The sequence below is a fragment of the Gadus macrocephalus genome, chromosome 16, assembly GCF_031168955.1.
Source record: "Gadus macrocephalus chromosome 16, ASM3116895v1".
Classification (NCBI taxonomy): Eukaryota; Metazoa; Chordata; class Actinopteri; order Gadiformes; family Gadidae; genus Gadus; species Gadus macrocephalus.
Genome location: NC_082397.1, coordinates 23,456,054 through 23,473,550, shown reverse-complemented (window position 1 = coordinate 23,473,550; position 17,497 = coordinate 23,456,054). Strand labels below are relative to the sequence as shown.

The window sequence follows — 17,497 nt, the reverse complement described above, 5'->3', positions numbered from 1 at the left end:
CGTGGTTTGAGGGTCAAGCCGGAGAGGGGAAGCCAAATTATCACGGCATGTGTGGTGCTCCAAAATATAGCAACAATTCGCAAAGAGAGAGCCCCACATGTGCCATTGGTGGCAGATGATGTGGTGGACCCCATCACAGTGGATCATCCAACAGGAACGGCGGTCAGACGGGCCATCGCTAACCAGTTTTTTGGTTAGTTTTTTTGTTTAGTTTAGTTTCCCTCTTGGAAGGATGCGTTTGTTTCTTTTCTTTTTTTAGGGCTGGGCAAGTCAACGCGTTAATTACGCGATTTATTTAACGGAATTATTCCAAATGGAAGCACGTTCTCTTGGAGCCTTTTTTTTCCATTTAGATTTTCCAAGGTCTTGCCCACAGAATGTCAACATATCAGAAATGATTTTAGTTTAGTTTCACTTACTATACATTCAATTACACTTGCAGGGTCCTGCCTGTTTACAATTCCCTAATCTGTGGTGTTCCGTGAATTTCATATTCAACCCACACACTGGGTGAAACTCTCTAGATCCCTTGGTCTAGTTTTTGCTTATTAAGTAGGCTACATTTGGTATGAATGTTAAAGTGTCATTCCATTTGATAATCTCATAACTTCATTGTGACTTTTGTTCAATAAATACAATGGACGGAAAAACATTTGCTCGTGTTCAATTATTTTATTTATTAGCCGTCGCATCGCCATGCAGTTGCTGTGAAAGTAGGAAAAATAACATTATTTCAGTAGTCAGTCAAGCTTAACCAAAGAAAATCTAAAAATTGCCTACCCTCTCGAGGAGCTCTTTTTTCACCAAGACTTTTATATCGTTTTATATCGCTTGTACAGCGCCCTTATAGTGTCTGTTCCATCTAAAGGAATTATGGGTTAAAATCGTAATTCAGTTACCATGGTCAAAGCCTTGTGGCACACCTTACCTAATACCTAATAAAAACCTTGTCTGTCCCTCGAGAAGGTTGAGGTGGAGGTGGATGGCTCATCCAATGCCATTTCCCTCTATGATCAAAAGGAAGAGTCACGTGAAACAGTTACAGCACTGCTCGGTTGAGTTTCCCCATTGTGATGGCTCTTTAGAAAGGTCAAAGATGGCCCCACGTTCAACGTACATTAACCTTGGTTAGTCAAGTGCTGTGTTGTCCATTATCCCTTACAACCGCTATGTCAGTGACTCAATTAGGCCTAGGCAATTTTTAATCTACAAATTCATATTATAGCTGTGAGAATTGTTAAGAAAAATCACCTCCATAGTCGCCCTGGAGTCACAGGCCGACAGTGTCTCCTGCAAGAATCAGGGAAACCTATTATAGGACATTCTTTCAAAAAATTAAACATTTAGAAGAATACCTGACACTGCTTTGATAGTTATATACCTCTGATTGGAGATTAATTGTCGGCGGCTCCTCCAAAATAATGTTTGTACCTTCAACTAAAAATGACACGATTAATTTACACTCAATCATTTCACATTTGATTAGCAAGACAATTATTTATGTCCATTGCCAATACATGAATACATACTCATTACAAACGCCTTGGATGTCGAGGCAGTGGGGTCAGAGGACATCCCCCCTTCCACTCCTACCATCATCGGCCGACCTTTGTTGTTGGCAAGAGCCAGCTCCTCCGAGGTGGTGAAGGGCGGTCCCCCTACCAGTCGTATTCATTTGTGTTTTCTTTTTATTTGCTACAGGTAATCAACATTAGATTAAAGGTTGTAGCCTAGGCCAATGCAAATCATAGGCTAGATTCACCTGAAATTATTAAAATGGATGCTTACAACTTAGCACATTGAATTATATTTTTATATTTATTTTTGACTTGGCCCCATGTTCGTAGGAGCGTGCTGGCACCACATCTATGGGGGTAAAAGGCATGATGATAGGCCTACATGATATTTTTTAGACAATATGCAGAATCTTTTCACTTACGAATTAACACGGTCGGCTATTTTTTGCCAGCACGCAACCCTAGCCTTATTATGGGCAACCGTGTTCCCCTTGGCTGTAATTTGTAGTTTAAATTCCTCGTATGAATTCATAATGATGCATTGCTCGTCTTGAGTGAAATACACCGCTCTCGCTCGATTCATTTTGCATAACAAATGACGCGATAAACGCCCCTTTTATGTGAACGCGCATTGAACCTAAAGCGGAAAACCTGGTTCAACTAATTTAATCTAAAGTGAGCTTCGTGGTACCATTTAACTCGGATTGCGAGTTGCGGCTCTGTCGAGCCAGGTTTTCCCAAGAAAGCCTGGGTATGTTCAGCGAGGTTCGTGGTATACCCCCCTGGTCTCTATGTATCTCTGTTCTTTTCGAGTCGGGTTCTAACCCTCTGCTCCTGTCAAGACCATCTCACCACCACGGTGCATTTCCTCCACCGCCTTCCTAGATCCTACACCGACCCGGGTGGCCTACTGCATCAACCAGCCTCTGCTCATTTCTATCAAATAAACATTCAAACTGTTACAACCCTCGCCTCTGTCGTGCGTTTCCCCGAACTCGTGCCATAACATATATATAATGTTTATAGAGGTAGGCAGGGCAGTGTGGAGGTCCTAGCAGGGATGAGAGTGAGAAATCGAAGGGGCAGAGTGGAAGCCTGCTTTGCGTGTCTCTCATTCTTTTCACCATTCTGATTGGCCTATCTATCGAGAAAAGTCTATGACTAGCGGAAGATCTGTGATCTTAGCCAAAAATAGATTTCTTTATATCCATAAAGAAATCCACTATCTTTATTTCCTCACAATCAGATGGGATATTTTGTTAGGATAAGTTCTCGGGATTAATGAAATATGTTTGGAAGTTTTACTTAAAGTGTCTCATAAAACATAAAATAATTTGACTCTATATCCGAAATAAAAAAATAATAAACAAAGTTGGGGCCGGCACGTTGGCAAAACCGACATGATTGAGACAAATATAACCCGGATGCATTATAGTTTAGACGTTCAACTGCTGAGACGTTGTGCCGGAGCCACAGCATTCGATGCACTTTGGCACAGGGCTCCTTTGAAGTACACCATCTGCACACATCTCTCCCTGTTCTAACCAGCCGTGCTCATCGGGCTCCCAGACGAGGATTCATCTCCTCTCTGTTTGAAACAAAACAAACATGATCAGTGGTAAAAGGCGGGGAATGAGATTGGAAGCCTGCAGTCTCATTAGCCAGCACCCGCATGAGTGCCACCACAATCACCACCACCGTCACCACCACCACCACCACGAGCGCCTCCACTCTCCAATCATGTCATCTAAATTCTCATTTAAGCTCTACCACGGGAGGGAGGGGGCGGTCTCATGCCGTTTAGTCAGACAAAATAACTTATGTGTAGTTTATTTTCTTCTCTGGTCATGACCCACTCCCTCTTTGAATCTGCTCCTTCTCCCTCCCCACCTCCCCCCCTGGCCTCCCTCTAATCTCTCCCCGTTCATCCATCCTTCTCTGAGGGTAATGAGATATAAATGTTTCAGGATGCCTTGGGCATTAGACCGGTCTTATTTTCTCTGTTTCTCACACACACTCTCTCTCACACAGACACAAACACACAGTCTCTCTCTCTCTCTCTCTCTCTCTCTCTCTCTCTCTCTCTCTCTCTCTCTCTCTCTCTCTCTCTCTCTCTCTCTCTCTCTCTCTCTCTCTTATATATTTATATATATATATAAATATATACAGACGGCACGTATTTTAAGAACTATGCATCAAGGTCTGGATTTAAACATGGTTATAAAAAACGAACACACTCAAACACCACGCATACACACACATAAACCCACACCAACACACACACACACGCACGCACCCACCCAAATACACACACACACACGATTCATCCGAAATGCAGTGGAACTTATTAGCAATCCAATTAAAGTAAAATGGGCAGCCAGGGAATGTGTGTTCTTGTGGGTGTCTGTGTAAAAACAAGGTCGGCGTGAGGATATAGTAGTTTCACTGTCAATACAACCTCATAAATGTTATTCTGACCTTTAGATTTTCAGTGATACACCTTGACATGCACAAACCCACACGCTTATACTGTATACATTACACTTGTGTTGTCTGTGTTGATACTGTAATGTTGTGAGCCCCGTCTTTACCGGGTAACTGGATCTGAAACACTTAGACTTAGAAAACCCATTTCGTCTTTTTAATAATACTGACGGTGTAAAACTATAGTATCACAAAACCAATTCTTGTGAGAACCAATGACATTTGTACGTCCATTTGGAATGACATTGCCGCAATTGAAGGCCACTCACTTCGTTTCACACACTTCAACCCAGAGCCTTGGATAACAACAATGAAGTTAAAGTTAAAATTGGTTCAGTGTGGAGTAATAACCCATAGAAGGAGGCTGAAGGCCAGGGTTTGTGAGGAGCTTTCTCCTGAGCATCCCCACAATGTGGTTCTGGAAGTAAAGCGCTACTGTCAAAGATCATTGAGGAAGAAGAACCATTTTCTGTATTACAAACAAACAACAGAGAATCCCCCCCCCCCCTTACACACACAAACACACTGAGTACCTTATTTTTTGGAATGAGGCTCAATCTAAATACGACCAAGCTCATTGGTCGAATACATTGTTCTACCAAGGATAAGGCACAACAACGGCTCTAGTTGCTGTGGTACTGTCTGAGCCTCTCGTCTCCTTCACTTTTATCATTTTGTGCATTCAAACATGTTCTCAGTGCTTCTTTTGGTTACTGTTTTGTACTGTATTACAGTAGGTAATTTCAACCCTGACAGTTGCTCTATTATATATACATTAACCACTTTTATAAGGGGTCATTTATTAGCCGAGCAGCGATCTGCAGGGCCATTTTGTTCTTGCCAGTTTTATTTTTCTTCATAAGAAATCCATGTTCCCATGCATGGAAATGCCCCAAACTTTGCAATAAATCCGAATTCATGCTAAACTTAATCTATCTGCTTTGTATGCTAATACAAATAAACCATACATGCCTAAACTTTGCAACTTATATCAAACTGCAGCCCCAATAGAGCAGAAACCTTTTGGTGCTTTTATTTGGCAGCAATTTTTTTCAATAAAACTGCAAAACTTCTTAAACATATCATCTCCCACATTCTTTTTTCAATTGAAGCAGACCTCTTACACCACTTAATCTCCTGATTTTTTTCCAAAAACGCATAATCTAGATTTTTTAATTATCAAAAATTTAGCCCACAGTGCATTTAAATGTTTTACTCTATACAGTAGTGTAATCCAAAAATAAATAATTGAAATGTGTCCTTAAAGGTCCGATGCCACACCCATTTCATTCATTTTTTTTATAATCCTTGATGTCCTTTGATGGATAGCTTGGATAGCTTATTTCAAGCTATTCTATCATGTCTGAAAAGCCTGGTAGAAAAGACGACTGCTTTCCTCAGGAGTATTCATGTATAATGAGCGTTGCTCTGATTGGATCGCTGTTCTCATGAATATTCAATGTTTAAATTTTGTTTTGCTCTGATTGGACGACAAAGCAGCTGTCCACATGCTTACCGAGGCACAGCAAACTTAAAACGATGGCAGGAATTTTGTCCTATGTGTTTGATCCAGAGTCGGAAGATGAGACTGAAGGAGCAGACCAAGACCAACCACTAACACGTACAATGATGGACGTTTCAGAATGGTAATTTGAGTTAACTTAACTGGCATATAGGGTTTAGTTGTGGCTATATGCCAATAAACGGAGCGTAGGCCTATTCCCTAATCTTTTATTTCCGAAATAGTTTATGCACCTCCAAATCGTTTATGAACCCAATGCATTTTGTAATATTCCCAAATCACACAGTATTATCCACATTTAGGTATGTATAATATAGTAGGCCTACAATAGGCCGATGCACTCAACTTTCCCGGAATCAGGCTACCTGTTCAAACACTTTTGGTATGTCTTTTCTAATCATCACGTCATCATTCCCATCAAATAGCTTGTTAGTGATTGCTTTATTGATAGACATTCTAATAGAGCAACCAGGTTATTCAAATAGGCCTAGGCTTAGGATAGTCATTATTTTTTATGTTGGCATTCAAAGATGTGTTGTAGGCCGTTTTAGTAATTTGCAAAGGCCTACAGCATCTTCATTTTCATATAATCCGACATTTTTTTTTATATTAAGTAGGCCTGTAGCCTTATTTGTGTTTCATTATTGATGGCTGCCAAACACATTGCCTACCTTTTGCTTCAGGTGTACCTGTGGGAATTGCTCTACAATGCAGACAGAGGTGGAAAATGTATGCTGCAGGGAGACACCAACGGTAAGACAGTGCCACGATGGGTGATATGGATTACATTTTGGTTATACACTGTCAGTAAAATCAGATTATATTAATCAAACATATCTGATTGCACAGGTAGTAAGAATAATGGAAGACGAGGATCCACCAATATTATGCATGACCCTCCACCCAGGAGTAGATCCAGTTTGTCTCAATAGATATTCCCAGCAAAATACCCTGAACATTTATCAACGTGATTATGGGAACCTGCAAGTTAGAGGCAATGAGTAAGTCGGATGAAAAAATGTCTACAGTATGGCAAATCAGCATATTCAAACATGTCTACCAAGCTCATACACTATTTTGTATAATGAAAGTCAAAGTGATGGAGCTGTACCTACCAATAATACCAATACAAATACAGATTATTTTTTATTCTATTTACACGTGACTAAACATGTCATATATAACTCACACACTATATACAGTTCCGCCATGGCCTTATATACATAAACAACCATGTCCTCTGCTTTTTGACAGCCGTTGCAGGTACTTGACCTACATTCCATTTGTAAGCTGGTGCTGGGGATATCTTGGCAGGAAGATACGTGTTGTCATCCCCTCTTGTGTGGTCCAACACATACGCAGGGAGTTCCCTGATGCAGAAGATATGCCAATATGTTGGATTTAAACCTCCTCCACTCTAAAGCGAGATACATAGGCCGCAATAGCGTCTTCTAAGGGTGGATGTTCGTATTGGGACGATAGGGAACTGGGCACAGGAATCTTCGGACGTTCCTCCAAGTAGGGCAGGGGGTTAGGGACTACCTTTTCAAAGAGGAGATGCATCAGGCTGAAGATATAGCCTAAAAGAAATACAATTTAGGTATACTCTACATGTAACAATGTACAAAGTGTTTTATACATCAATAAATATTTTCTTACAACTTAGTTGTTGGTTGTGTTTTTACTGCTTTCACCGAAGACGCTCCTTTTTTTGCTTTTGGGAAATTGAGTTTACCTCAGTCTTCCTGAGCTTGTCTTCGCTTGGGAACGGCCAGCATTCTCATTTAAATGCATGGCTGCCAGGTATACTCTGAAGGAGAAAATAGGGTGCGGTATTCAAACTGTCATAGCAGAACACTGGTTGCATCAGGTCTTTATCAAACAACAACTACATAGTCACCACAGCAAAGATACCTACCCATATCTTTAAGTACGTATTAATGCCGTGTAAGAAAAATATATGTTGTTAGTCAATAAATGTGAACATACCTGCACAACATCCCAATAATAGGGAAAACCACATTTGTTGGTGTAAAACGCAAAATAACACTGTGGAAAGCTTTCAGTGTTGAGGTCTGGTACGTTGAGCTCAGCTTTTCCACATCAGTCAGGACCCTCTTGTTTGTAAGGATTTTTTCCACTTTATAGAGGGCTTTGGTGCCTATAGAAAGATATATATTATTATTTTTTAGAGAAACACAAGCAAGATAGTCAAACAACATTACGGTGAATGATGATGTTGCTGCCCAGTAGACATGATTGCTGGTGCCACGCCGCCACCTCTTAACAATGTCAATTAATTAATTAATTAATTAAGGAAGTTTACCTGGTGAGTCTGCCTTCATATATTTTCGCCAATTTTAACCTTTCTCTGGCTCAGAAACTGCAATTCTTCTTCCTGAAACTGATGCCATTTATGGATCACTGCTGGCTCCAAATAAGTCTGTGCATTCCTTCTGAATGTGGTATATCCAATTGATTTCAGGTGCATGGCTTTGAATACCTACAGATCAATGCATAAGTTATCACTAAAATTCACAGCAACATAAGAGGTTTGGATAACAATAGATCAAAGACATTAACAACACTAGGCCTGATTCATTATTTCATTCATTCATCTTTGAACAACAAGGTCAGAGACAATGTAGGCCTAACAATATTATAGTACAAATTTAGAGAAATATGATGGTGAGTGGGGAGTGCTCTGTAAGGTATGAATCAATACCTTGTGCAACTGGAAAAATGAAGTGCCCGTGAAATATATGGCAGCAGACAGTTGGAGGTTGATGATGGGGCAGCTCCCGATGACAGGCTGACTTTTCCACACTCTGTAAAACCCGCAATGACGACATTTCTGGTAAACGGCCAAGAATGTACCACGTCCGCATGGTGTTACTTCAGATGGCCGTTTGCAAATGGGACACTTTTCAAAAAGCTCAAGTAGGCATCTCTCGCTAACGATGTACTTGGAATCAGTGTAGCCAGGCCCAGTTGTGGTGGCGGTGCTGTGGAAGATAAATTTTGAAAGAGAAAATGGTGCTCTTAGTTTGATTTGTAAAGTCCTATATTGTCATTCCTTTGTATGTAAATAATAAGCCAATGCACTCACAAAATCTGTGAGGATTCTGACACATCTGTCATAGATTGAGCAGGATCATATGTGGAGTCATGTGGTTCAGTGATCACTGTGGAGTCTTCCCCGTCATCTTCCTCCTCTACAGCTAACCAAGGTCTTTTAGCTGGCTTGATTGGCATAGAGGTCGACGGTCCCCAAGGTGCATCATCGGTAGTTGTACTAGTTTGTGTGCCTAAGGAATATTACTGGATATTACTCTTTTGTTGCACCATTTACGAAAGAATAACAACATAAGCCATCCAGTAAGCTTTAGATAACCTCAGGTGTGTAGATTTAAAAAAATAGTAGAGTAATTATGTGTATATACTATGGCCGGCAAGTTGTGCTGATAATAGTACATAGACAGTAGCAAACATTTGAAGTTTTAATTAGTTCATAAAATATACTAGAAGGTGGATGAATTACTTATATTTTTTCAAACCCTATTGTATAAATATGACATGTGGGTGAACTGAGTTTACTTGGTTTAGCCACCATTATCTACACTGCATGATCAGAACAGAAGTCACTTGGCAAATGAGCAGTTGAAAAATGAATGAAATCACAAACCTCTGCTTCTCACATGATTGCGTAAAGTAACAACAGAAAGCTGTGTGCCCCTGGATGACAGACTAGGTGGGTCTGTTTGGCAAGATGTATGGTTGTTGGATGTTGTTGATGTCCCTGGTGTGCTCTAAATGACACACAAGAGACAATTAGACAACAAGTAATACATAAAGCTAAATCATGTCCTGAGGCCAAATGAATAAAGTCCTGGAAAATTGTACATAGATGTTAACTTCCACTGTAATAAAATAACTCACTTATCTGAGTAGTAGACTAGCATACAAGTTATCCTCATCTACAGGCAAATTATCCTGATAGCTGCCAGATTAGTTTGGTAACCATAACTACAAGACGGTTGTCCTGACATGAAAAAAACTATGGAGAAATGATACACATACATACAAATTTTGATACAGTGTATGGGCAGAAAATCCCTAATGGCTATAACTCGCTGATAGTAGTAGAGTACAAGCACATCCAACTCTGTACAGGTGCAGGGTAAAGAGTCCGTCAGATAATAAGAAAAAGTATACCCGCACACTGTCGCTTCTGCTTCCAGTGATTGTATTAGATACACGTTTCGACTGTATAGCTGCTAGGTCTTCTTCAGGTTTGACGAAGACCTATACGGTCGAAACGTTGTGTCAAATGTGGTCGATAGGGTTTGAATGTGGTCGATAGTGTTTAAATATGGTCGATAGTGTTTAAATGTGGTCGATAGGGTTTAAATATGGTCGATAGTTTAAATGTGGTCGATAGTGTTTGAATATGGTCGATAGGGTTTAAATGTGGTCGATAGGGTTTAAATGTGGTCGAGAGGGGTTTACATGTTTAAATGTGGTTGATAGGGTTTACATGTTTAAATGTGGTCGATAGTGTTTGAGTGTGGTCGCTAGTGTTTACATGTGGTCGATAGTGTTTAAATGTGGTAGATAGTGTGTAGGTGTGGGCGAGAGTGTTTAAATGTGGTCGATGGTGTTTAATTATGGTCGATAGTGTTTAATTGTGGTCGATAGGGTTTACATGTTTAAATGTGGTCGATAGTGTTTATATATGGTCGATAGGGTTTACATGTGGTCGATAGGGTTTACATGTGGTCCATAGTGTTTAAATGTGGTCCATAGTGTTTAAATGTGGGCGATAGTGTTTAAATGTGGGCGATAGTGTTTAAATGTGGTCGATAGGGTTTACGTGCGGTCCATAGTGTTTAAATGTGGGTGATAGTGTTTAAATGTGGGCGATAGTGTTTACATGTGGTCGATAGGGTTTACATGTGGTCCATAGTGTTTAAATATGGTCGATAGTGTTTAAATGTGGTCGATAGTGTTTACATGTGGTCGATATTGTTTAAATGTGATCGACAGTGTTTAAATATGGTCGATAGTGTTTAAATATGTTCTTTTCACTCACTCTCCACCTCATCCCTAACTCTCCACCTCAAGCTGGTGTGTAGTGAGCGTTCTGGCACCGATTGGCTGCCGTGCATCACCCAAGTGGGTGCTACATATTGGTGGTGGTTAGTGAGGTCCCCCCTTCACTTTAGGCGTCTTTGAGTGTTATTAATTATTATTATTCTTCATGTTTAACCTGTTTTCCTTTTATTCCTAGTCTGTTTTACATAGTTTTGAATGATGACTATATGCTCTGTAAGGTGACCTTGGGTGTCTTGAAAGGCGCCTCTAAATTAAATGTATTATTATTATTATTATTATTAACCATATCAGTATAACTAGACGGCTACCATGGAATGAAGTTAGCGCTAGCTGCACGTGCTACTTTAACTGTTCATGCTAGCGTTGTCCAAAATGGGCATATAGTTCATGTAGTTACATATAACTTTTTTAAATAGGATTTCATTGTGTAAATGTAACGGTGCGGCTGCCCGTTACCACAGGCAATGAATACAAACAGGATTGACAAGTACACTTTTATTAACACACACACAGAACATTCAAACAATTTCATGACGCCACCTGCAACCATGGACATATTTTAGAAAGGACAGCGGACTACAAAATGTCGCCCCATTCATTCCTATTGAAAGTGCTCAATGGCGCAGGGGAACATCAACGAGCGATTTGCTTCCGCATCATGGGAGGCTAGCCACGCCCTAGTTCATGACGTACCGGATGCAGAAATATAGAACGCATGCGTGCCCATCCCCCCACTCCGGTCCAACAACAATATAAAATGATACCGTAATGCACCTGTTCTTTGTCTTTGGATCTTTTGAATAAATGGATCAATACATGATGAATCACAATAATCGCAAGCAGAGGACCGTGAGAGTTATTGAGCAGCAGATGAACCAGTCCAAAAATCTGACACGTTAACGGAGCACTGAACTAGGCCCTCTCGGATGCCATTTGTTTCACTACGACTCCTTTCAGCTGCACAGCCCTCTTCCCCAGCGAGATAACGGCTAATAAAACGCTTGAGGTGGCGTTTTAAAAAGAAAAAACTTAAATTTTTTTAGTACACGGTATAAAGATAATTATGAACCTTTGATTGATATCCACACATTTTTTGCGGAGACACATTCCTGCTCCCCACTTGTATTGGAGTGAACGAGGATATCTACTTCCGGGCCCCGTGATTTGAGGGACCCGTCCACAGCCCACTAAACCGACTGCAATACCAGGCTTTGCCTCTGAGCACTGGTGGATTCCGGAAATATGCACCAGTCCTGGGGGCCTGCCTGGAACACACAAAAAAATACGTTAGGAGGAAGCCGGTCATGGGACACTGTACAAACAAGGACAAGACGTAAAAACACTCACGTTACGGTTGCGCTGGCTTCCGGGTGCCGGGGGCTGCGGGAGGACCCGACGTGAAGTCTGGAAGAACATTTGTGCGGTGTGGGGGTGACGTCAGACGGGCGAGATCAAGTGTGTGGGAGGAGAGGGGTGTGTTGGGGTACTTGGGGAATATTTAAGGTGTCAGGGAAGTAGGGGGTAAGGATGGGTTTTAGACAAATAGGTCTGGAGTAAGGTGTGTAACTAGGGGTGGGGATAGGTAAATCGGAAATGTGTAGGGGAGGGTTAATTTAATTAAAAGTGGTATGGGTCGGGCCATGTAGGATATATTCAGGTCCAAATCATGTAGGTGGGGCAGAAGGGTCTGAGGTGAGCGGGTGACAACACCTGGCCCTTAGACCAACCAAAAGCTTAATTAGTGCCGAGGGGAAGACGGTTGTGTTTAGATTATTGAAAGTTATATTATTGAAAGTTATTTGGAATTATTGATTTAGGTTTTTTTGTTTATTCATTTTTCCCTTTTTGCCTCCTGATGGACAATTTTTGTACCTGAATAAATTCATGCCAACGGCCTTGCTCACATCGGTCGCACTGCCTCCAATCCTTCCACCGCAAGGCCAGCCTGGTAACAGTAGATAAAATTACTTACGGCTGATGGAGAAGTGGGCAACCTCCGTGATGGCACAACTCCAGGTTTCAAAACCAACTTTGATGCAAACCCACTGCTGTACTCCCCGAAGTTGACAAAGTCATCGTCTCTGAAATCACTGCTAGGCTGACGACACTCAGCACTTTTTTTCTCTTTCCCCTCATCATGCCCTGATTGCAACACGCATATCGGAATGGCTGGCGGACGTCAGCACCTGGACAACTGAGGCTTAACCTCAACAAAACCGAGCTCCTCCTAATCCCGGGGAAAGATAGCCCACACATGGACTTACTGGTCACCGTTGAGAGCATCACTGTATCTCCTTCTCCTACTGCCAGAAACCTCGGTGTGGTATTGGACAATCAGTTATGCTGCACCGCAAACATCACTGCGGTGGCCCGATCCTGCAGATTTGCACTTTACAACATCCGCAGAATCCGGCCCTTCCTCACACGGGAAGCAGCTCAGCTTCTAGTCCAATCACTGTTCATCTCCCACCTCGACTACTGCAACTCACTCCTGGCTGAACTTCCTGCCTCTGCGATTAAACCCTTGCAGCGCATCCAGAATGCGGCAGCACGCCTCGTGTTCGACCTACCGAAGTTCTCCCATGTGACTCCCCTCTTCCGGGACCTCCACTGGCTCCCTGTAGTAGCTCGCATCAAATTTAAAACATTGGTACTGGCATACAAGGCAGTCGATGGAACTGCCCCTGCCTACCTCCAAGTATTGGTAAAGCCACACACCCCAGCTCGATCCCTCCGCTCAACTACCTCAGCTGGACGTCTGGTACCGCCATCGCTAAGAGCTAGCAAAGGTCGATCAGCAAAGTAACAACTTTTCTCGGTTTTGGGACCTCAGTGGTGGAACGAGCTCCCTGCCATTCTCAGGACCACAGAGTCGCTCACTATCTTCCGAAAAAGGCTCAAGACTCACCTGTTCAGAGTCCACCTTGACTCTGCATAGCCACCCTCCCCCTTCTGGCCACCATTGTATTGTGTTGTGTTGTATTGTATTATAGTGCTTAACTGTGTAGCAATGTTGTGTAGCATTGTGTTGTATTGTATTATCGAACTTAACTGTGTAGCAACTGCAGTAGCTGCTATCATTGCTGTAACACGGGGAATTGGTTAGCCTAGCGATTGTTGTACTTGCACTTGGTTCTATGAACATCCTTACTGTACCGACAGCGATATATTGTTGCACTTCTTATGACAAATGTACTTATTGTAAGTCGCTTTGGATAAAAGCGTCTGCTAAATGCCCTAAATGTAAAATGCGCCGAACACAGCACTAATCTGGTTCCATTGTTTTTCGGAATTTCTCCGAAAATAAATTGCAACCATGTCCCCCTTAATTCCTCTGTCTTTGGCAGGAGACATTTTGCCTTGGCATAACACACAGGTTCGATGTCGTTCTGCCATTGCATTCAAAATTCTGTATCTAGCCTGTTACTACACAGCAACTACGTACACGTATTAGCACTAGCTCAATCGCGACTCCTTCAGAATTTCTGTGGGTGGTTACAAACCAACCAAGTGGGCAGGGCCATGAATAATAATTTGACAACGCTATGTAGCAGTGTCACCTTATCCAGATTGGCTAATTTCTTCCGCCTTTTTCCTATCATTGGCTATTGCATACAGCAGACAAACTGCATAGATTTCAAATTTACCACAGGTCACAAACTTATTCTGACCTATGTTATTTAACAAACAATAGGAACATTTTGATTTTAATGGCATGGGGCCTTTAACTAAGCCATCGCAGTCGATGGAAAATAGGGCATATTTAAACATTGGTTTGTCTGGTATCTAGTGACTGGCATCTCTATGTTGTTTAGACAAAGTACACAAATTCTCAGATATTTCTTGCGACAAATTCTGTTTAAATTCTGCATTTTAATGCAGTCCTGCCCATTGTCTACTTAATGTCATGATGCCAGTTGTGTCATCACTCGGCTAATATCTCATTGAGACCAGCACTAGCCTTTGGAGTCAAAGGTTATGAGTTAAGCCCATGGTCTTGCAAGATGAGTATTTTATACTTTATCACTCAGTGTGCTGAGCCTTTATGCAGAGTTTGACCTTTGACGCTTCTGTAGACCAATATTTTACTTTACTAGGCTTTAGGCTAAAAGTTTTATTTTACATTTTCCTCCTAAACGTGCTCGGGCCGATCCATAGTTCCGAAGCAGCTATTGTTATTATTATTGTTATTCATTTTGGGAATTTGTTTTGGTACCTATGGGGTGAACTGAGGAGCATGATCGACACACACTCCCTTACAAGAGCTATATTGTCATTGAACGTCTGTCTGTATAGTAGTATGCTTAAGTAAGTCCATCAAGTATTCATGATGATGTTTAAGTAGCCTCCATTATCTGTGCCAATACCGTAAATATAATCTCTCTTTCTCACTCTCACTAATGTCTGTTTCTCTGTCTGTCAATTCCTAAAGTAAGCAGCTTGCATTAAACACGTTCCGTGTTTGTGTTTAGTCTTGCAAAGAAGATTGTTTGTTCAATTAATGCCAAAGAAATGTAATTTGTACAACAATGTATTCTACCAATCTATCAGCGTGGTTGTATTTCGATTGAACCTCGATCCAAAAAATAAGATACTCACTGTGGTTGTGTGATGGGGTAGGGGTGAGATTCTCAGTTATTTGTTTGTAATATAGAAAATGAATATTCTTCTTGAGGTTCTTTGACAGCAACGCTTTACATCCAGAACCACAGTGTGGGGCGAGTCAGGAGAAAGCTCATCCCAAACATCGGCCTTCAGACTCCTTCTTTGGCTTATTACTCCACACTGGACCAATTTAACAATTTTTGCCCATTGCTTGAACACTATAGACACATGCTTAGACCAAAGTAACAATTTGAAGTTCTTGTTACTATACCTTGAACACATGTAACCATACATTAAACAAAAGCGCTGCTTGCACTTTAGTTGCAATATTGCCACACACTTGCGCCTTTCTGTAACATACCTGCTCTTGCAAACTACACACCATTGCATACATAAGACACTTAGATAAAAAATGAAATCTCAGCATACAATTGGGGAAACCCATCTATTCAAAACACAAAACACATTGAGCAATTGAAAATACTTAGATAGACACCTGAAAACACCTACTTACAAAACTGAACACCAATCAGCCAGCTACAAAATGGCCAAAGGGCTATTGTGCACGTCCCGGATCAGCGCGGGGGAAATATATCATTTTCTGCCGCCATTCGAGGGTAACTGCACCATCATGCAAAAATATGTCTCTACAATACCAAACATATCACATTTCATATGCACTTCATGATGCAGCTGTATAGGACAGACCAGGGCCCTGTACCACGAAGCTCGCTTAGAGGGTTAGCGAGGTATGTTGAGCTCCAAGCCTGGGTTAGTTGTACCACGAAAGTCGATCTCTTTTAGCGTCGCTGTATCACCATGGTGACTTATGCTCGCAACCAAACCTGGTCGGGAGCAGTTTTTCGGCTTAGTCTAGCCGGAGATCGGCTACTTAAATCGGCGTGAGCAGCTTCCTAGCCCCTCCTCTGACAATGGCGTCACCATTTGTGGGTGTTCCCGTGGACCCCGGCGCACTTCTCGTACAGGCGTCTCTCCGGCGACAAGGGTTTTACGGGACAGAACCGATCCCTTGGCATTGTCTGACGATATTCAGATTTCAGACTTTATTGTCATTGTGCAAACAACGAAATTGGGGTTCTACATGAGAGATACAGATTCTCATCAGAGGGTGTTCGTTATTTGATCGTCCTTTTGGACCTTATGTAGACAATGCGCATTGTGTCTCAGTGACAGAGCGCTAGAGTGGAGGTAGAGCGTCAGTCTTGAATTTCTGCGCGGGGGGTTCGACTCCCAAGTGACGCGAATTTATGTGAAGCTAAAGAAGTCCTAATTCTCATGCATATGGAATACTTATTCACTAAAGCTTATGGAATTATATTTTTGTGCTTATTTCGAACTTGAACCCATATTTTCAAGGCCGTGCTGGCACCACATCTATGGGGGTAAATTGCATGATGATAGACCGGCGAATTTGAACCCCGGTCGCTGGCGTTCGGGTCTTATACTAATCCACTACGCTACAGCCGCTACCTCTCAGCGGTCGAAAACATGCGATACATTTCTTAAATAGGGTGTATTTAAAGTGAATTCCCTAAATGATAGAATAAGGCAGGATGGACGTTGCTTATGCATTTTTAAATCATCATCATTCTATTTGGATTAATGGCGAACAATTCTGCATTTGGCATAGTTATTTTACAGACAATATGCAGAATCTTTTCACTTATACTCATATAGACTGCTTGATCTATCGTAAAGGTGAGAAAAATGACGCAAAAAACGCCCCTTTCACGTGAACGCGCACTGAACCTAAAGCGGAAAACCAGGTTCTACTAATTGAATCTAAAGTGAGCTTCGTGGTACCATTTAACTCTGATTGCGAGTTGCGGCTCTGTCGAGCCAGGTTTTCCCAAGAAAGCCTGGGTATGTTCAGCGAGCTTCGTGGTATAGGGCACTGGGCAGCCCAGGTTTGTTGTTGTCTGGGATAATGTTAGTTTCTATCGGGCTGTTTTGGTCCGGAACTGGTTCACCAACCAAAAAAATTTGAAGTCTTACACTCCCCCTTACTCGCCATTTCTAAACCCTATCGAAGATCTTATTCCCGGCTTGGAGATGGCGCGTATATGTCCGCCAAACTATGTATCCCTGCATGCCTCTTCTGCAGGCAATGGAACTGGCCTGCGGAGACATTGAGGTGAGTAAGGCCCTGTGAATTCCGTGATAACGAAAACGCGGACTGAATCACGGAATCGGACAATAAAAACGGAATCTACTGATATTATTATTATAATTT

General features: G+C 41.8%; 2 long non-coding RNA genes across 2 annotated transcripts; both read right to left on the bottom strand.

Annotated features, from left to right (window-relative positions):
- Window positions 1-943: 943 nt before the first annotated feature.
- On the bottom strand, window positions 944-2,568 carry LOC132474814 (uncharacterized). Its single transcript, XR_009529737.1, has 3 exons — window positions 1,382-2,568; window positions 1,252-1,290; window positions 944-1,007 (listed from the first exon to the last, which is right to left on the bottom strand). It is a non-coding gene; the product is annotated as an uncharacterized LOC132474814 (long non-coding RNA).
- A 6,251-nt stretch (window positions 2,569-8,819) lies between these two features.
- LOC132474977 (uncharacterized) lies at window positions 8,820-12,745 on the bottom strand. Its single transcript, XR_009529787.1, has 3 exons — window positions 12,611-12,745; window positions 9,209-9,332; window positions 8,820-8,831 (listed from the first exon to the last, which is right to left on the bottom strand). It is a non-coding gene; the product is annotated as an uncharacterized LOC132474977 (long non-coding RNA).
- Window positions 12,746-17,497: the final 4,752 nt, after the last annotated feature.